The sequence below is a fragment of the Rutidosis leptorrhynchoides genome, chromosome 3 (assembly GCF_046630445.1).
Source record: "Rutidosis leptorrhynchoides isolate AG116_Rl617_1_P2 chromosome 3, CSIRO_AGI_Rlap_v1, whole genome shotgun sequence".
Taxonomy (NCBI): Eukaryota; Viridiplantae; Streptophyta; class Magnoliopsida; order Asterales; family Asteraceae; genus Rutidosis; species Rutidosis leptorrhynchoides.
In genome coordinates, this window is record NC_092335.1 from 400,796,766 (window position 1) to 400,813,865 (window position 17,100).

Genomic DNA, 17,100 nt, shown 5'->3' on the forward strand with positions numbered 1-17,100 from the left:
TAAAGTATGCAAAAAAAAAAAATATTTGATTTTATAAATTTTTGAACGTGGGGTAATATACCCAACTTTAAAAATATGTATATATGTTTGTATTTTATCATGTAAACAACAGGGTAAAACAACGTACTTTCAAAGACTAACATTAAGTTCAGCAAAAGCTACCGATTTTGACAACAAGATGCAAAACAACAAATGTGATATAATAAATGAAGGAATGAAAGATGAGGAGCGCCATCTATCATTCGACGAGCTTTGTAATTACAAACTGGGTATTTTTAATCACTTTCCTACACTAATCACCCTCATGAATTTATAATTATAGTCTGATTTCATGCAAATGAGGGCATTGCATGATCTCAAGTGTGGGGAAGGGTTATAAATTCTCTCGGGTTTATACTTGGCTTATTTTCTAAATTTTAAGAAAATTTTAAAATTTTTTAACTAAATGAATTCAAAATCATGTTTATACATATTTATGAACGATAAAACTAGGTGTTAATGCCGAAATTATTATTACCTCGGAAAGGACATAAATTGAGAAACAACTAAAACGCTTGAATTTATTTATTAAGATATAAAAAGACGCATGAAAAAAGCCAAGTGTGGGGAAAATGTACCAAGTTATTCAATTAAAAACTATCTATCACATGTTTTTGTAAAGTTATTGCAGGTGCTTTTACTTTGGACTAAATTAACTGGTTTACCCGATTTACTGTAAGAAAGATGGATCTACACGATGAATCAATTCCATCATTAAAAGGAAGTAAAGTCTTCCGAAAAAGAAACGCGCTTCTTGATTTAGGTCATGAAGTTGTCATCTAGACCAGCTGTAGGTTGACGAAAAATCTAGAAAAGTCATCTCTAAAATCAGCAGGAAATCCACGGACCTCAGCATCAAACAGGGTCGCCATGTGGTCAGATTTATCCTAACCATGAGAAGGATTTATCTCGCACAATGGGGGGCACCGTGCAAATTAGCTTGATAAGACTAATGAATCAAATCCCCAGAAAGGATAATCTCCTTAAAGATCAAAAATCAGCTTTTAAGACTGATATTACTCAATCCTAGAGATTGACCTTAAAGATTGAGAATTACAAACTCATGGAATTCAATGATATCTAAACTCGAGCTTGAACGAGAAAATATTTTGATCAAAAATAAAACCGATTTGTTTTCTGAAAACCTATTTTCAATGCGTTCATTACCATTGAACGTAAAATCCTGAGAATTCATCAGAATTCATTAGGTCACCTGAACCAAATCGGGTGTCAACCGTAAGAAACGGTGGTTGCATAGCATGGTCGGAGACATGACCTTATGCCAGACCGAAAAATCATATTATGATCTTTACTATTGCTCCTACAAAGGATAGTACTAGCATCCGACACGTTTTAAGACCATAATCATATGCATGTCATTAGACATTGCCTTAACAATTTCTTGTTCATCGCTTTCCTTTACAACCGGACGGTAGTTTACCGAAAGGTAATATACGGAACAAGTAAACTGGACATGTTGCTTTCCCAATACAAGGTTAGCAAGTGGGTAAAACAAAACCACAAGTGTTGAGCTAAAATTTTCAAATCTGAAACCCACACAACCCACAAAAATATTTTGCAAACACCGGTGAAGGGTTATTCCGGAAAACTTATCTAGGGTAAAAGCTAGATTAAATTTTCAAAAAGATCAAATATTTTCATAAAGATCCAATTTCCTTAAGGATCTACATTTTCATAGTCATGTGGGACTGTAAACCACCTTTCAAATGTGCACTTTGCTTTGGAAACCGAAAGTAAATCGGCTATTTGATTGCAAGTGTCGTTGACCTAAACCCGAGGCAACTGTGGATGACACACCCACCTTTAACCATGGTTCTATCGTTACTATCATTGTTTATACCACCATATCAAAATCACTAATGTACAAAGTGTGATGAATAAAAAAGTGATTCATGTATGTTTTTATTTCAAGTTCTGTATTGCTTGAGGACAAGCAACGCTCAAGTGTGAGGATATTTGATAAGGCTAAAAAGGAACATATATTTCATAGCAATATCCCTTCTAAATAATAGGTTTTCATATGTAATTGTATTATATTTTCATTGTAATTGTTTAAATAAATAAGTGCGAAGACAAAAGGCGAAAACGAAGATTTGAAGACACAAACGTCCAAAAAGCTCAAATGTACAAGATACAATTCAAAAGGTTCAATTTATTGATGAGAAACGTCTAAAAATGATAAGAGTACAAGTTACAAAACGCAAAGTACAAGATATTAAATTATACGAAAGGACGTTCGAAAATCCGGAACCGGTACCCGAGCCAACTATCAACGCTCGACGCAACGGAGCTGAAAGTACAAGTCAACTATGCGCAAGAATATAATATAATATTTAAATAATTCATAATAAGAATAATAATAAATAATAAAAAGTTGTTAATTGAGCATAGTTAAGGGGTCATAAGTGAAAATTTCAATTCAATATTTGCCTATAAAAGGCAATTCATTTGATCGATTTATGTACACCTTTTCTTCTTTCTTTCTCTTTACATGTAATATATATATTTATAATTATAATTTTAATTTTAGTTTAAGTTTAATAATAATTGGGTTATTGTAAGGAATGTTTTACGGGTTTTAAAGTCGGAACTCTGTCCGTGTAACGCTACACGATTAATAATCACTGTAAGTTATGTTCTTCCTTTTTAAATTAATGTCTCGTAACTAAGTTATTATTATGCTTATTTAAGCCGAAGTAATCGTGATGTTTGACTAAATATTAAGACGGGGTTATTGGATTTTGTACCATAATTAAGGTTTGGGCAAAAGACCGACACTTGTGAAAATTGGACTATTGACTATTAATAGATGGGGGGTATTGTCTAATTGAGTGACAACTCATTGGAGTCTGTCGAACCTATCTTCAAATTAATTATCCTAATAATTAATAATGATTATGGTTGTCCTATTTAGTGACGTTCATATGGAATCTATTATAATCATTTAATTAATTATTCGGGTTGGGTAATTGATTATTCAAACTGATCAAGTGGGTAAATTAATATTCATATCTAATCAAAACTGGGGTGGATTACATACAGTGATAACTGGTGTAATTGTTGACAGAAGTGATAACTGCGTCACAGTTTAAATCCTTAATTAGTTGGAATATTTGACTTCGGGTATAAGGGTAATTTGACGAGGACACTCGCACTTTATATTTATGACCGATGGACTATTATGGACAAAAACCAGATAGGTATCAAATAAACCATGACAAAGGACAATTAACCCGAGTAACAATTAATTAAAATCAAAACGTTAAACATCATGATTACGGAAGTTTAAATAAGCATAATCCTTTTATTTCATATTCTATCGCAATTTTATTTATTGTTATTTTATTTATCGTCATTTATATATTTTACGCACTTTAATTATTGTCATTTATCTTTACGCTTAAAAATATAAAATCGACAAACCGGTCATTAAACGGTAAAAAAACCCATTTTATAATAATATTACTACTTATATATATATATATATATATATATATATATATATATATATATATATATATATATATATATATATATATATTTATATAAATATAGTTTTATAAAAATATAGTACGTAATCACTAGCTCCCTGTGGAACGAACCGGACTTACTAAAAACTACACTACTCTACGATTAGGTACACTGCCTATAGTGTTGTAGCAAGGTTTAGGTATATCCCATCCGTAAATTAATAAAACTTGTGTCATATTTTGTAGTATTTTGTATTAAAAATAATACTATTTCGTACCCTCACGCTACATCATCAATCGTCAGCACCAGCAGCACCTATAACATCACAAGTTCAAACAGATCTATAATCACCACGAATAACATCACTAATCAACAACAAGTGTGTCATATCAACGAGTTATGAAGTATTAACTCATTTCCACTAAAGAATTTATATGTATATCTTATATATATAAATTTTGGAAACCATAGTATACCTTTTCATATTAAGCTATTATGAATGAACTGAATAAGGGTAGATACTACTCGGTTAATTCATATTACTAATATGCAATGATGTACATCCTTCGTTAACGACTTAACCATTGTTAACTACAATCTCTGTTTCAAACTCCATGAATTCCAATTCATAATAAATCAATTGTATTAATCAATTACATGTTTGATTTTACACTTTCATCTTCGATGTACTCGAAACTTTCTAGAAACATCATTCGTGTCTTAGGAAATTCACAAGAATCCTACGAACACCAACATCATTCATCGACAAATAATGATGTATTAATTAAAAAAAAATTCATTTACGTCGAAGTGATAATCCACGAAGATTACGAAATTTCTAAAGTTTAGAGATTATTCATTTCTAGTTACAGCTGAAAATCAAATGAGCTTAATATAATATTAACTCATTAAATCTGTATTACATTTGAAGAAAATATACATATTAATATTTTCATAAAAATTGTAATAAAATTCTCTCGTACAAAAGATTACTTGTGAAACTTTTAACGGGTAGGTAATACCCGAAAGATATATAAATTCACAAATAATATGTTACATTCTTAGATTCTAATTCAGCAATCACCAACTATACTCACTACTTTTACAACGATATACATTCTATCATAGAAATCAGAACAACCATTCTCATCCAGATTCAATTACATATTCTGATTTTGACAAATCGGAATCCAAGTCAAGATTTAACAGAAGACATCATTCTTAGATTCCTACATCTTTCAAATCTATACTTTGACTTCAAAACCGTGCCAGAACATTACTTTTATTCATTAAACTCAGAAAACAATTTTTGTATTATTCAAAATTCATTACAATCTGCATTCAAACTCTTCATGATTCTTGAAAACACCTCAATTAAGAAACAATCGAGATGATGATCCAACCACATGTTATCCACCATCATGCATCTGGAAAAAAAAAACTCCCGGAACCTAAGTAAAAGTTTAACACGTATCCGCGCCAGATCCTTTGGCATTTATTACCAAAAATAACTTTGCGATTCCTTTGCAAAATAGCCAGTTTTGTCACAGCTCCAACAAGTCAACTTTGACTTTTCAGTCAAAACAGTCTTATTATAACCTCGATATATACGTTGCCATTTCATCACCGTTACCGAAGAACCTTTCATAACCCATCACATTAGCAGTAAACTTACGAACAACTTCATTAATCTTTGACTTTCAGAAAAATCATTATATTCATTGAAATCCTATCATATACTCATACGCACCTTGTAACGAGAATTGCCATACCAATTATCGAGAATCAGCAATCAGTATTTTGAAATCTCGCAGTATGTCTACAGTTATATATATATATATACATATAACGTCCATCTCCTAGACTTGCATACTTCGAATGTGAAGTTTTTGAAAAACACCCCAATCTACAAATTAGTTCTCTGAAATTTTTGGAAAATTTGAATGAAGCAGCAAAAACTGTAGACAACTGTAACAGTTAAAAGTTTGATGATAAAGAATAAGGTATTGGAAAAGCTCAGAAAAAGAGAAGGTTTGGAGCTGAAAAACGGTTGAGCAAACCATGAAGGAGGCTGTGGACAAATCACAAAGACGAAATCTACCTTCAAAGAATCCAAATGATCCAGTGTCTGCTGAAATCGTTAGCGAACACCTTACTCCTTATTCTAAACCTTCGCAGACAAATTTCCCACATCATCCTTTGATTCTAGATATTTTAAAATTCTAAAACATCATCGAATCTTTCAGTATAAATATCCTCGATATTTTGAAGATACCATCATAACTATCATTGTCCGAGATTATTTATCTCTTTGCGCTATCTGTATTATATCATAAAGGAAACTGTTTAGTTTCTATATTCTGTAAACCTTCGAGTTTAAAATATGAATGTTTTTGAAGTAGTGTTGGGAACTGAAGCATGAGTTAGTATAAAATATGAATGTTTAAAATATGTATACGTGAGAGATGGAGAAAGAAAAAGATGTGTTTTTGTTCAACCAAAACTGCGAAATTTATAGGACCTGACCCTTAAATTGGGGCCATGCGATCGCATGGAAATTAAGCCTCCAGGCCATGCGATCGCATGGAGGTAGGATCCAGCTCACATACTTTTGTTTGCTTTCTTGCTGATGGTTTTATATAATAATATAATATATATATAATTTTAAGAATTAATTATATATTATATTATATTCATGTGCATAGTTCACTTATAATTTTTAGTCCGTTGCGTCGAGCGTTGAGAGTTGACTCTGGTCCCGGTTCCGAATTTTCGAATGTCCTTTCGTACAATTTAATATCTTGTATTTTGCGTTTTGCGGCTTGTACTCTTGTAATTTTGAGACGTTTCTCACCAATAATTTGAACCACTTTGATTGTACTTTGTACTTTTTAGCTTTTTGGTCGTTTATGTCTTCAAATCGTCAAATCTGTCTTTTGTCTTCATCTTTTATTATTTAAATGGATATCACTTGTAAATAGAACAATTGCAACTAAAAGCTTGTCTTTCTTGAGGGATAATGCTATGAAATATATGTTCGTTTTTAGCATTATCAAATATTCCCACACTTGAGCGTTGCTTGTCCTCAAGCAATATAGTCTTGAAATAAAAATACTAGAATCACTTCTTTATTCTTCACACTTTGTACATCAGTGATTTCTATACGGCGGTATAAACAATGATAGTAACGTCGTGGTTTACAGTCCCACATGACTATGAAAATTTAGATCCTTTAGGAAATTGGATCTTTATGAAAACATTTGATCTTTTGTAAATTCAATCTAGCTTTTACCCTAGATAAGTTTTTCGAAATAACCCTTCACCGGTGTTTGCAAAATGTTTTTGTGGGTTTGGTGGGTTTCAGATTTGAAAATTTTAGCTCAAAACTTTTGGTTTTGTGTCACCCACTTGCTAACCTTGTATTAGGAAAGCACACGTCCAGTATACTTGCTCCGTATATTACCTTTCGGTAAACTATCGTCCGGTTGTAAAGGAAAGCGTTGAACAAGCAACTGTTAAGTCAATGTCTAATGACATGCTTTCAATTATGGTTTATAACGTGTCGGATGCAATTACTATCCTTTGTAGGAGCAACAGTAAAGCTCACCATATAGTTTTTTGGTCTGGCACAAGGTCCTGTCTTTGACCATGCTATGCAACCACCGTTCTTACGGTTGATACCCAATTTGGTTCAGGTGACCTAATGAATTTCAGGTGAATTTCTAGGATTTTACGTTCAATGGTAATGAACGCATTGAAAATAGGGTTTTCAGAAAACAAATCGGTTTGTAATTTGATCAAAATATTTTCTCGTTCAAGCTCGAGTTTAGATATCATCGAATTCCATGAGTTTGAATTCTCAATCTTTAAAAGTCAATCTCAAGGATTGAGTAATATCAGTCTTAAAAGCTGATTTTTGATCTTTAAGGAGATTATCCTTTCTGGGGATCTGATTCATTAGTCTTATCAAGCTAATTTGCACGGCGCCCTCCCCATTTTACGAGATAGATCCTCTCATGGTTAGGATAAGTCTGACCACTTGGAGACCCTGTTTGATGCCGAGGTCCGTGAATTTCAAGCTGATTTTTGAGAAAACTTTTCAAGGTTTTTCGTAGACTCTACAACTGGTCTGGACGACAACTTCCTGACCTAAATCAAGATGCGCGTGTCCTTTTCGGAAGACTTTACTTCCTTTTAATGATGGAATTGATTCATCGTGTAGATCCATCTTTTCTTTCAAATATATTATAAGAAATTGGGTAAAACTGATAAAATTGTCCAAAACAAAAGTATCTTCAGTTATTTGTACAGAAATATGTGATATATGTTTTAAATAACTTGGTAAATTTATCCCACACTTGGCTTTTATTTTCCTTTCTTTGCCTTTTTATTGTCCTCTATTCCATTTTAAATGAATTCTAACATTTTGGGTTGTTTCTCAATTTATGTCCTTTCCGAGGTAACAATAATTTCGGTGTTAAAACCTAGTTTTATCGTTCATAAATATGTATAAACATGATTTTGAATTCATTTAATTGAAAATTTTGAAAATTTTTACTAGAATTGGGTAGTCAGTATATAAGACTAGGGCTGTTCTTTATTATCAGAGAGCACTAGATTCTAATACAACTACTGCGTTACTAGTATTTTTAATGGTAACCAAGTGTATAAGTTAAAATTTTAAAAATCCGAAAGAATTTAATCCCTTCCCACACTTAAGATCTTGCAATGCCCTCATTTGCAAGAAATCAGTAACAATTTAAATTATTGAGGGTGATTAGCGTAGAAAATGATTAAATTTTACCAAAGTTTCCAAACATATTGGCGTTTGTTTGCTGAATGATAAATGGTGCACATCATTTGTTCATTCCGTCTTGTTGTTACATCACATTTGTTTTTCGTTTTGTCGTCAAAATTAGTAGCTTTTGCTGAACTTAATGTCAGTCTTTGAAAATGCGTTGTTTTACCCTGTTGTGTATATGAAATAAAATACATACAATACAAATATAAACATGCATGGTAATTTGAAATGGGACTTAAAATCCCACTTTCAAATTAAATATGAAATATTCGTACAACATAATAAAAATATTAAACTTACATAAAAGTATCAAATCAAAATATAATGTTTAAACATAAATAAATAAAAATAATAAAAAGATAAAAATCATAGAAATCACCAACGGGAACTATATCAATCTGGATAGGGGTTCCAGTTCATGTCATCGGTCGGGTTCCATGGTTGGTGATAGGTGTACTGGTAGGCCTGGTTAGGGTCGTAGAGAGTAAATGGTGGTCTCATCTCGGGCTGGTGTGGAGGATAGTAAGTGGGTTGGGTCGGTACGTAGTGATCCTAAGGTGATAGCCGACTCATGATCTGACACTGATGATAGTCCCATCTATCATGCTGTCGTTGCCTGGAATGCTCGTACTCATTCCGGGCTTGCCACTGCTCGTATCGACTATGTCTATCCGGGTTTGTCATTTCTACCTCATCTATACGCTGGTAGACGTCAGTCATAGCATCCCAAATGACATCCCTAATGTCATCTGCTTCCTCCATTTCCTCATCTGAACCTCTCTCTACCTGTGGATGACGACCAACATAGGGTACTGCCTGATTGCGTCTGCTCTTCAATACCTTAGCACCCTGATAGACCTTCAATCCTAAAGTATCATCCTGTTCCCTATAAACCAAGAGTGGACCCCCTTGATCCCTATCTACACCCAAATACTCTCCAATGAGAGTAACAAAAATACCTCCTCCTATTATTCCCCCTTCCTGTATTCCTTCCACTATCTTAGACAAATAAAAACCAACACAGTAGGGGATATTAACAAAGCCTCTTGGGTCTCGAATACACTTAAGGTAAAATAAATCATGTAAGGTCATTTTCTCCTTGTTGTGACCTCTCTGTGTAATCGAGTTAGCCAGAAATTTATGAATTATACGAAGTTCGGCTCTGTGAATATGTAAGTAGGAGTGTATTCCTACTCGCCCAAAAACATTATAATCTGACATACGCCTCCAGACGGCATTAGCATCAAAATTCCTATCTACCCTTTCACCATGATAAATCAAATTTGTACAATCGGGTAATAGTAATTCAGCGGGCGTATATATCTGTAAAGCCCTGGCCATGTCCAGCATGGACATCCTGTACATCCTACGGCCAAGTATAAATCTAAGAAAACTTCTATCATCTAATCTAACTACATCCGCATTTAATGCGATAGTACTCATAAGCTCAATGCACCATTCCTTATATACAGGCCTACGAATGGTGAATAAACGTTCCCAATCGGGAAAAGAAGAGCTGCCATACCTTTGGATCAAATGCTGTCTAACAGAGTTAGCTAGTTGGACCCTTTCCAAAGGCTCCCAATCGATTACCCTCGGCACTTCTACATTTTTAGTTACCAATTTGAATTTGTACTTTGATATGTCGGGTAATCTCTCAAACTTCGATCAAATCTCAAATTGGGATGCAACTGTTCTTCATGAATCGTTGGGTGTTGTACTATCGGATGCATCGGAAATACTACGTAGGCATCAACATATTCTTGTTGCGGATCATAATAAGGTACGTGTTGATCAGGTTGTTGTTGTTGTTCCTGTTGTTGCTCCGGTTCATATTGCATTTGTGGTTCAGGTTCTGGAGCAGGTTGTCTAGATGATGATGATGCACCATCAGTATTAGTAAATCTCTGCAAAACACATTAAACACAAATTTTGTGCATCTAAATATGCATTAGTGTTAGCAAAATAACAACTTGAAACAATTTAAATAACATGTTCAATCAAAATTAAACTTATACACATTTTCACAATCTTCACAATTCTACACTTTTTAAAATTAGCATGTATGAAAATGGTTACAAAGTTCATAAGCATTCAACTCAAATAACATGTTAAAATAACCATTACTAGCAATTAAACAAGTTTCAAATGGCATTTACATCAATTTAGTCAAGTTCATGAATTTTATACCTAAAAAGTCCACTTTAATTCTCAAAGATCATGTTTAGGATCAAAGTTTGGATCATTTAGCTACCTAAACATGTTACACTACTTAATTTAGCAATAATTCATGACAAAAATCGGCCATAACCTGTTTATATCAAAAAGTCCCAAATTGCTCAAGAACACAAACCCTAGATTCCTAAAATTTTTGAAGTTTTTGGCTTCAAATCATGTTAAATAGCATCAATCTAGGTTATACATGCATAATATACTAACAATTTAACACTAATTACACTAGAAATTAACAAAATCAAATTAGGAAAATTATAGCTCAAGAACAATAAAAATCAAATTTAAAGAGGTTTAGGGGTGTAATTGTTACCCTTCTTGATAAACTTCTTATCAAATTCATGATTAGAGCGGATTATAGCAAGAAGTTTGGTTGATTTTGGTGAAAAATTGATGAAAATGGAGAGGATTTGGGGAGTATGTTCGTATGTATGTGTGTGTTGGAGTGTTGAAGACAGACAGCTCGATGGACTTTGTTTCTACCCAGTTTTCTCTATCCATGCGATCGCATGGATTTAAAGGGGAAACCCCATGCGATCGCATGGGGTCTGTTTTTTTTTTTTTTTTTTTTTTTTATAAAAACCTTATACTTTTGAAACATAAATTAATAAAATTTTAAAAATTTGTTTCATTTTAGGAGTGAGGGCGTTTCGGATCGTTGTCCTAGTCCGTCTCTCAACAAAGTTTTAAAATTTATTACTTTTTAAGCGTCGTTTTAAAAGCGAAGATTTTTGAGTTTTTTTAAATGTTTTTGGATTACTTTAATTCAATAAGATTAAAAATAATGATAATAAAAGTTCTCGGTTCAACGACCTAGTTTTCAACTTACGACGAATTTTTATAAATCACATTTTTAACTTAATGAAATAAAGTAAATTTTTGTTTTTAAATTCACACCAAACTTAAATTTAAAATGCATAAAATTAAAAATTCATATTATTAAAATTAAAAATTCACATCAAATTTTTATTATATTTTTGTTTTTATACATACAAACTTATATTAAAAATATTAATTTTTTTAAATTTTTACAAACTTAATTATATTGATTTTAAAAAATTTACAATATTAATTTAATATTTATATATTAAATTTTAAAAACATGGTAAAAATTAAAATTAAAATCTTTTTGGTCTTTTATCCCACTTTAATCAATCAAATATTATCAAAAATATACGCCCCTCTTTTCGGTAAAGTAATTTCGGTTCAACGACCTAGTTTTACTCCTGACGAATTTCTAAAATATTTTGGGTTGATTGATTAAAGATATTTATACCTTAAGAATAAATGGTAAATTTCGCAGTGGTGTAATAAATTTTTGTATGATATCAATAATTTCGGTTACGCATACCTAATTTTATTGAATACCAATTTAATACGTTATAGCGAACGATTCAGCGTTTATTATCAAAAGGTTAAAAGCAATAAAAATAAAAATAAAAACTGTACATACTTACCTGTGAGAAAGAATTTTCAGATACATGCTTTAGCCGACTCATAGGAGAGTCGTGTGATTTGATTTTCCATAGCTACATAAGCGTAATCTCAATTCTTCAATATCTTTTCTTCTAAACATATGACGGTCCTTCTCTGCATAGAGTAACAAATTCGGCATTTGAATATGTTTGATTATTTGAACATTTACCTTCGTGTGACCATTTTCCACATTTATAACATCTTTCAAGGTGTCGTGCTCTTCTTTTTGTTGCGGATTTTGATTTTTCTTTACCAAAATGTATTTTATGATGATCTTTTCTGAGTTCTTTTCTTACTCCGTCCATTTTGCTTCTTATGAATGATACCAATTCACTCAGAAGTGTGTCATTATTACGTTTAGTAATCATAGCGTGTAGCATTAGATCGTGGTTCAGATCAAAGGAATTCTTCATCTCGTAAAACCTAAAAAAATAAAAATTCAGAATGGGGGGGAGAAGACTAGTTCTTTAGGGTCTGCAAGGGAAAGACCATTCGGATTCCATTCTCGAGAACTACATGAAAATAGAATATCTAACTCTAACAGAAATATATATATTACCCTAAAAAGATTCAAACCTTCCCACACTTAGTTAGCTGTGGTGTCGAAATTGTGATTAACTTCATCTTCAACTTCCATTGGATTATCTATGTAATGTTTAACTCTGTGACCATTAACTTTAAATTCAATCCTATTTGAATTTATTAACTCTACTGTTCCATATGGGAAAACTCTTTTGACTATGAATGGTCCAGACCATCTTGATTTCAATTTTCCAGGAAATAGCTTGAATCGTGAATTGAAAAGAAGAACTCTGTCTCCTTCTTTAAATTCTTTTGAACTTCTAATTCTTTTATCATGCCATTTCTTCGTTCTTTCTTTATAGATTAACGAATTTTCATATGTTTCATGTCTTAATTCTTCTAATTCGTTTAATTGACTTAACCGTAGACGTCCGGCTTCATGTAAATCAAGATTACATGTCTTCAATGTGATGACCCGGGAATTTTCGACCAAATTTTAAACTTAATCTTTATTGATTTCGACACGATAAGCAAAGTCTGTAATGTTGTGTTTATATAATCAGCTACCTTTTGACTGTTCCCGATGATTCACGAACTTTTAACGGTAAACGGAAATATATGTATAAATAATCATATATGTAAATAATTATAAACTATATATATATATATATATATATATATATATATATATATATATATATATATATATATATATATATATATATATATATATATATATATATATATATATATATATATATATATATATATATATATATATATATATATATATATTGTAATGTATAGATATTAAATACTAAACATATGTTATTATAGATATAACTATTAAATATTACATAACTAATAAATTGTAATATTAATATATGAAAGGAAATTACAAGTTTAATTATAATTGTCAAATTATTATTACATTTATTATTAATAGTATTAACAAAAATTATGACATGAAATTTGGTACATTTAATTTGTTTTCTTTACTTTCATTACTGTTATAAACATCGATATTAGTATTATTAATATATGAAGATATAAAATTAGATACATATAAATTGTTATTATTTCTTTTATATCAGCATTTTTAAATTTCACTATTATTATTATGTTTATCAATAATATCACTATTATTATTAATATATTTATAAATTGTATTAGTATATATCTATTGCTATAATTAGAATTAAGTGATATTATCATCATTAATATAAATTATATTATCATTAATTGTATTAGTATTTTTATTATAAATATAATTATGATTATGATTAGATCTAATTATATATGAAGATAGTAAAAATGAATTATGGAAAACAGGTATATATATTAATCAACTTTATCAACTTTGTAATCTACCTCAACTATGGATACCAGGAGAAAATTTAGAGATAAATACAACCAGTAGAATATCTGCTTTATTTCTTTTTTTGATTTTATTCCTTTAATTAAAAAGATTCATGTACTTCTTGTCTGAAGATTTGTTATATGTCGATATCGATGGCCACTACCATACAATAACAATTGGAATCACGAGAATTAAATTGTTGATAAAATGGTTTACTGTGCATTTGATTCTTTATTATCTAACTCGAGTATTATAATTATAATATTACTTATTTATCTATTATTTATACTAGTGGTTTCAACACTGAGAATGATCACCCACACAAAATTCCTTGTTTATGTCTTTGGGTATTCAAATAACTTCAAGAACCCAAACTCAATCAAATTCTCTTATGCTCCTTCTATTTCGAGTACAACAAAAACCATTTTCCTTTTCTTGCTCGACACACTCGGATCATCGCCCATAAATCCCCATCTTACGAACAAAAACACACTTGATATCATTCTTACTTTTCTGTCTGGAAAAACCATCACCAACCAATTTGCAGCCTTCTTCGTTGTTTGCACCATCTCTCTTTTCTTTCGATCAAACATCACCACTTTTATGAACCACGAACCGCCAATTCATTTAATTGCTGCTACTTCTATCTTCTGTACAACCAAACTGCTCGACACCTTCTGTTTTCTTTCTTTATGCTATGTAAATTTCCTACTGCAGCTGCTATTAAAAATTACTCGAATATTACTGCCTTTCTTTTCTTTTGGCCATTGTCGATGTTGTTCCTATTCGTTCCAGACTGCAAGATAACAAGGAGATAAATAATGATGAAACAAAGCTAGTAAAGGTTTCTGTGTCTTTGAACGATGATGATTTATGTTTGATTGCACACCCCTTTTCTTTAAATTGCCGACACCTATAACATCACATATAACCCACTTGCAATTTATATTAGTTTTGCAAAGATTCCTCTACTTTTTCAATTGGCCGACACTTACCTACACATTAACCCCACCATCACAAATTTGTTTTAGTTTCTTAATACATTAAACATGAAACCCTACAGCATCGATCAGTTTAACTAAATTAAGTGATTGGGCTGTCAGAATTAGATAACCAACAGTTGTTCGAATGGGCTTGTATGAAAAGCATGGGCTGCTATGTTCTATTTATAAAAGGGCCGTATATTTAAGTGAGTTGTTAACCCAAGATCCAACAAATATTGTTGAAGGCCGCTGCTATTTATTTTTACTTCTGCATATTTTCTTTTCTTTCTTTCTGCTACTATTGGAGTTAAATCACGAAGGTTTTGCGGTGACAAGGAGTAGGGAAGCTGTGGTAGGATATGACGATGATAGTGATGATATACGGTTGATGATGATCAACAATTACGTTAATGATGGACGATGGGGTGATCGTGATTTTATGTGGTGATGACGGGATCAATAACGATAATGATATAAGAGTATAACGATAATGAGTTAGGATGTTATATTGCATAACATAATAAAGGTAAATGATGAAGAAGATGAGGTTATAATCAATTCGTTTTAGAGAAGATAAGGAAATTAGAAATAAGCCTTAATAGATTTCAGTGTGAAGTTAACACAGATATGATGGATTAGAGGGTTGGTTTGGATTGTGTGTGGTTAACCGATAGGTCACAGGTTCGAACCTAGACTGTGGTATATATATATATATATATATATATATATATATATATATATATATATATATATATATATATATATTTTGAAAAAGGAGAAGGAGAATCAGACAGTCACATATATCAGGGAAAATAAAATTGAGCTGTGATGAAGATAACAGACAGATAGATGGTTAGGCGTGTTGTGTTAGACCGAGAGATCTCAAGTTCGAGTCCCATATGCAACATCCTTTTTACTCCAAGCTTTTAAAGGGTATACCTTGTTAATTTATTATTATGATTATTATTATTATTATTACTATTATTATTATTATTATTATTAGTATTATTATTATTGTTGATACTAATTGTTAGTATTATTATTATTAATGTAATGATAAGTAGTGTTATCATTAACTTTAATATTATGATTATCATTAACATAATTATTATTATCATTATCATTATTACTATTATTATATTATTAAGTATTACTATTACCAGGCTTATATATTATCATCATTGTTAAAAATTATCATTTTAGTATTGTCCTTAAGTAATATTGTTATTATCATTATTAACATTATTATAAACTTTATCATATTATTATAAGTATTATTAATAATATTACCAAATTTATCATTTTAAGTATTATTATCACTATTATGATTATGATTATTATTATTATCATTTAATAAATATTAGAACTTCTATTATTAACATATGTATATTATTAGTATTAATATCATAACTGGTATTAACAATAAAAATTAATATTTTTATATATATCATTATTAATATCACTAATAGTATTATTAACATTATTATTTTCCATAGAAAACTAAAGTATTATAATTATTACCATATTTAATATTATCTTAATATTATTATAACTTCTATTTTCATTAGCGAATAAATGATATATAAATATGTATAACATAACAAAAATTATATACAAAATGAATATAGGAAAACATATACATAACATTAATATAAATATGATATAACTAATAATTTCACATAATTATAATTGTTCGATTACAGTTACACATTTTAATTATTATACAAATGATATAGGTTCGTGAATCCGAGGCCAACCTGCATTGTTCAATATAGTCATATGTATTTTTACTACAAAATACATTAGGTGAGTTTCATTTGCTCCCTTTTTAAATGCTTTCGCAATATATATTTTTGGGACTGAGAATACATGCGCTGTTTTTATAACTGTTTTACGGAATAGACACAAGTAATTGAAACTACATTATATGGTTGAATGATCGAACTCGAATATGCCCCTTTTTATTAAGTCTGGTAATCTATGAATTAGGGAACAGACACCCTAATTGACGCGAACTCTAAAGATAGATCTATCGGGCCCAATAAGCCCCATCCAAAGTACCGGATGCTTTAGTACTTCGAAATTTATATCATGTCTGAAGGAGGATCCCGGAATGATGGGGATATTCTTATATGCATATTGTGAATGTCGGTTACCAGGTGTTCAATCCATATGAATGATATTTTTGTCTCTAT